Below are 6000 nucleotides of genomic sequence, written 5' to 3'. Positions count from 1 at the left end.
ATACCTTTACCCTTACCTTAGCCCCATTACAACCTTGAAAAAGACCTCATGATATTTGCATTGGTACATTAAATATTTGTTGATTGGTTAGATGAAGAACAAAGTTTAGAAAGCATGATTAGAGAAGAGTAGAGTGAATTACCCTATACACTTGAGTGATTAGAGTACATATACACTACCAGTAAGGATTCAATGCTTAATTCTATGTTCCCTGCTTTCATGAACTATCTTCTTACAAGTTTACTTGCTTTTTATTATATGATTTGAATTAGTGAAATCTGATTTATGTTTGTGTTGAAGAGCTTATTTACTTTTAACCAAGTAGGTAGAAACATTTTGCATGTAGTTGCATCCATACAGATAGGTTGCATTTCATACATTCTATCATTCCTCTTCACTTCTTTTATAGCTTTTCTTGAGCTTAGCATGAGGACATGCTAGTGTTTAAGTGTAGGGAGGTTGATAAACCACTATTTTATGGTTTATCTTGTGCTCAATTGAGTGGTTTTTATCAACTCTTTACCCACTTATTCATACTATTTGCATGTTTTACAATTCCTTCCCAGAATTTGTACTATGATTGGAAACATGCTTCTTTGATCTTATAATTGCTAATATTAATCCTCTCTTATTACCATTAGATGCCTTGATATGTGTGTTAAGTAATTTCAGAGATTACAGGGCAAGAATGGCTCAGAGGATGGAAAGGAAGCATGCAAAAATGGAAGGAATACAAGAAGTTGAAGGAACTGCAAAGCTGTCAGCCTGACCCTCTCGCACTAAAACGGCCATAACTTGAGCTAAAGAGGTCCAAACAACGCGGTTCCAGTTGCGTTGGAAAGCTAACGTCTGGGCTTCGATGTGATATATAATATGCCATAGTTGCTTGGTGCGCAGAAGTTGTGATTACACTTTGATTATGTAAAATTCATTGCTCTTTCTTTCCCTGGTAATGGCGCCAAAAACATGATGCCAATACCATGGTTCACAACTTCGCACAACTAACCAGCAAGTGCACTGGGTCGTCCAAGTAATAGCTTACGTGAGTAAGGGTCGAATCCCACGGAGATTGTTGGTATGAAGCAAGCTATGGTCACCTTGTAAATCTCAGTCAGGCAGATATAAATTGATAATGGTGTTTTCGAATAATAATTAAATAAACATAGAATAAAGGATAGAAATACTTATGTAAATCATTGGTGAGAATTTTAGATAAGTGAATAGAGATGCTTTCGTTCCTCTGAACCTCTGCTTTCTTGCTATCTTCATCCAATCAGTCTTACTCCTTTCCATGGCTGGCTTTATGTGATACATCACCATTGTCAATGGCCACTTTCGGTCTTCTCTCGGGAAAATGATCCAAATGCCCTGTCACGGCACGGCTAATCGTCTGGAGGCATCACCCTTGTCAATGGCTTCATCTTATCCTCTCAGTGAAAATGGTCAACGCACCCTGTCACGGCACGACTATTCATCTGTCGGTTCTCGATCCTGCTGGAATAGGATTTACTGTCCTTTTGCGTCTGTCACTACGCCCAGCAATCGCGAGTTTGGAGCTCGTCACAGTCATTCATTCATTGAATCCTACTCGGAATACCACAGACAAGGTTTAGACCTTCTGGATTCTCTTGAATGCCGCCATCATTCTAGCTTACGCCACGAAGATTCTGGTTAAGAGATCTAAGAGATACTCATTCAGTCGAAGGTAGAACGGAAGTGGTTGTCAGGCACGCGTTCATAGGGAATGATGATGATTGTCACGTTCATCACATTGAGGTTGAAGAGCGAATGAATATCTTAGAAGCGAAATAAGATGAATTGAATAAAAAACAGTAGTACTTTGCATTAATCTTTGAGGAACAGCAGAGCTCCACACCTTAATCTATGGAGTGTAGAAACTCTACCGTTAAAAATACATAAGTGAAAGGTCCAGGCATGGCCGAATGGCCAGCCCCTCTCATCTAAGAACCAGGTGTCCAAAGATGTCTAATACAATAGCAAAAGGTCCTATTTATAATAAACTAGTCACTAGGGTTTACAGAAATAAGTAATTGATGCATAAATCCACTTCCGGGGCCCACTTGGTGTGTACTTGGGCTGAGCTTTAACTTTCCACGTGCATAGGCCATTTGTAGAGTTGAACGCCAGGTTTGGATCCATTTCTGGCGTTCAACTCTGGTTTTTGATCCATTTCTGGCGCTGAACTCCAGAATTGGGCAGAGAGCTGGCATTGAACGCCAGTTTGCGTCGTCTAAACTTGGGCAAAGTATGGACTATTATATATTGCTGGAAAGCCCTGGATGTCTACTTTTTAACACAATTGGAAGCGCGCCATTTTGAGTTGGGTAGCTCCAGAAAATCCACTTTGAGTGCAGGGAGGTCAGAATCCAACAGCATCAGCAGTGCTTCTTCAATCTCTGAATCTGATTTTTGCTCAGGTCCCTCAATTTCAGCCAGAAAATACCTGAAATCATAGAAAAACACACAAACTCATAGTAAAGTCCAGAAATGTGAATTTAACATAAAATCTATTGAAAACATCCCTAAAAGTAACTAGATTCTACTAAAAATATACTAAAAACAATGCCAAAAAGCGTATAAATTATCCGCTCATCACAACACCAAACTTAAATTGTTGCTTGTCCCCAAGCAACTGAAAATCAAAATAGGATAAAAAGAATAGAATATACTATAAATTCCAAACTATCAATGAAACATAGCTCCAATCAGATGAGCGGGACTTGTAGCTTTTTGCCTCTTGAATAGTTTTGGCATCTTGCTTTATCCATTGAAGTTCAGAATGATTGGCATCTATAGGAACTCAGAGTTCAGATAGTGTTATTGATTCTCCTAGTTCAGTATGATGATTCTTGAACACAGCTATTTTATGAGTCTTGGCCGTGGCCCTAAGCACTTTGTTTTCCAGTATTACCACCGGATACATAAATGCCACAGACACATAATTGGGTGAACCTTTTTAGATTGTGACTCAGCTTTGCTAAAGTCCCCAATTAGAGGTGTCCAGGGTTCTTAAGCACACTCTTTTTTTGCTTTAGACCTTGACTTTAACCGCTCAGTCTCAAGTTTTCACTTGACACCTTCACGTCACAAGCACATGGTTAGGGACAGCTTGGTTTAGCCGCTTAGACCAGGATTTTATTCCTTTAGGCCCTCCTATCCACTGATGCTCAAAGCCTTGGGATCCTTTTTATTTACCCTTGCCTTTTGGTTTTAAGGGTTATTGGCTTTTTGCTCTTGCCTCTTGGTTTTAAGAGCTTTTGGCTTTTTCTGCTTGCTTTTTCTTTCTATATATATTTTTTTCGCCTATTTTTTTCTTTTTTTTTTCTGCAAGCTTTGTTCTTTGCTGCTTTTTCTTTCTTCAAGAATCATTTTTATGATTTTTCAGATTATCAAATAACATATCTCCTTGTCATCATTCTTTCAAGAGCCAACATATTTAACATTCTTAAACAACAACTTCAAAAGATATATGCACTGTTCAAGCATACATTCAGAAAACAAGAAGCATTGTCACCACATCAATATAATTGAGCTAAGTTCAAGGATAAATTTGAAACTCATGTACTTCTTGTTCTTTTGAATTAAAACATTTTTTCATTTAAGAGAGGTGATGGATTCATAGGACATTCATAACTTTAAGACATAGTTACTAACTACTAATGATCATGTAATGAAGACACAAACATAGATAAGCACATAACATAGAAAACGAAAAACAGAGAAAGTAAGAAAGGAATGAATCCACCTTAGTGATGGTGGCGTTTCCTTCTTGAGGAACCAATGATGTCATTGAGCTCTTCTATGTCTCTTCCTTGTCTTTGTTGCTCCTCCCTTATTGCTTTTTGATTTTCTCTAATTTCATGAAGGATGATGGAGTGCTCTTGATGTTCCACCCTTAGTTGCTTCCAATAATTGTGTGGAAGAAAATGTATCCCCTGAGGTATCTCAGGGATCTCTTGATTTGCAGTCAAATGTTCTACCACTGAGCTATAGACCCTTGATGGAAGCTTTTGTTTTCCCTTTCCTCTTTCTAGAGGTTTCTCTGGCCTTAGGTGCCATCAATGGTTATGGAAATAACAAAAAAGCTATGCTTTTTCCACACCAAACTTAGAATGTTGCTCGCCCTCGAGCAAAAGAAGAAAGAATAGAAGAAGAAAAGGAAGATATGGAGGAGATGGAGGGATGTGTGTATGGATGTGAGTGGTGAATGGAGAACAGAAGGGATGATCATGAATGGAGAGAGAGAGGGTGAGGTGGGTGGGGATCCTGTGGGATTCACAGATCCTGAGATGATCCTTTGGTGTCCACAGATCCTGAGGTGTCAAGGATTTGCATCCCTGCACCAATTAGGCCTGTAAAATGCCTTTGCACACAACTCTGGGCGTTCAGCGCCAGGTTGGTGCCCATTTTGGGCGTTCAACGCCCATTTGTTGCCATTTCTGGCGTTGAACGCCAGAACCATGCTTGTTCTGGGCGTTCAACGCCAGGATGCTGCCCATTTTAGGCGTTCAGCGCCAGAACCATGCTCTGTTCTGGCGTTGAACGCCAGGCAGGTGCTTCCTCCAGGGTGTGATTTTTCTTCTGCTGTTTTTGATTCCGTTTCCAATTTTTATATTTATTTTGTGACTCCACATGATCATGAACCTAAGAAAACATGAAAAACAAAAATATAGTTAGATAAATAAACATTGGGTTGCCTCCCAACAAGCGCTTCTTTAATGTCACTAGCTTGACAGTGGGCTCTTATGGAGCCTCACGGATGTTCAGAGCATCGTTGAGACTCTCCAACACCAAACTTAGAGTTTGAAAATGGGAGTTCAACACCAAACTTAGAGTTTGTTGTGGCCTCCCAACACCAAACTTAGAGTTTGACTGTGGGGGCTTTGTTTGACTCTGCTTTGAGAGAAGCTTTTTATGCTTCCTCTCCATGGATGTAGAGAGAGATCCTTGAGTTGTAAACACAAGGTTGTCCTTATTTAATTGAAGGATCAATTCTCCTCTGTCCACATCAATCACAGCTCTTGCTGTGGCTAGAAAAGGTCTTCCTAGGATGATGGATTCATCCTCTTCCTTTCCAGTATCTAGGACTATGAAATCAGCAGGGATGTAAAGGCCTTCAACCTTTACTAACACGTCCTCTACTTGTCCATAAGCATGTTTTCTTGAATTGTCTGCCATCTCTAATGAGATTTTAGCAGCTTGCACCCCATAGATTCCCAGTTTCTCTATTACAAAGAGGGGCATGAGGTTTATCCCTGAACCAAGGTCACACAGAGCCTTAAAGATCATGGTGCCTATGGTACAAGGTATTATGAACTTTCCAGGATCCTGTCTCTTCTGAGGCAATGTCAGTTGATCCAGATCACTTAGTTCATTGATGAACAAGGGAGGTTCAACTTCCCAAGTATCAATGCCAAATAATTTGGCATTCAGCTTCATGATTGCACCAAGAAACTTGGCTGTTTGCTCTTCAGTAACATCCTCATTCTCTTCAGAAGAGGAATGCTCATCAGAGCTCATGAATGGCATAAGGAGGTTTAATGGGATCTCTATGGTCTCTAGATGAGCCTCAGAGTCCTTTGGTTCCTCAGAGGGAAGCTCCTAATTGATCACTGGACGTCCCAGGAGGTCTTCCTCCTTGGGATTCACGTCCTCCTCTCCCTTATTGGGTTCGGCCATTTTGGTTATGTTAATGGCCTTGCACTCTCCTTTTGGATTTTCTTCTGTATTGCTTGGGAGAGTGCTAGGAGGGATTTCAGTGATCCTTTTACTCAGCTGGCCTACTTGTGCTTCCAAATTTATAATGGAAGACCTTGTTTCATTCATGAAGCTCACAGTGGCCTTAGATAGATCAGAGACTAGATTTGCTAAGCTAGATGGATTCTGCTCAGAATTCTCTGTCTGTTGCTGAGTGGATGATGGAGAGGGTTTATTATTGTTAAACCTGTTTCTTCCACCATTATTAAAGCCTTGTTGAGG

This window comes from Arachis hypogaea, chromosome 11 (assembly GCF_003086295.3).
Source record: "Arachis hypogaea cultivar Tifrunner chromosome 11, arahy.Tifrunner.gnm2.J5K5, whole genome shotgun sequence".
Taxonomy (NCBI): Eukaryota; Viridiplantae; Streptophyta; class Magnoliopsida; order Fabales; family Fabaceae; genus Arachis; species Arachis hypogaea.
This window is presented reverse-complemented; position numbering follows the sequence as displayed.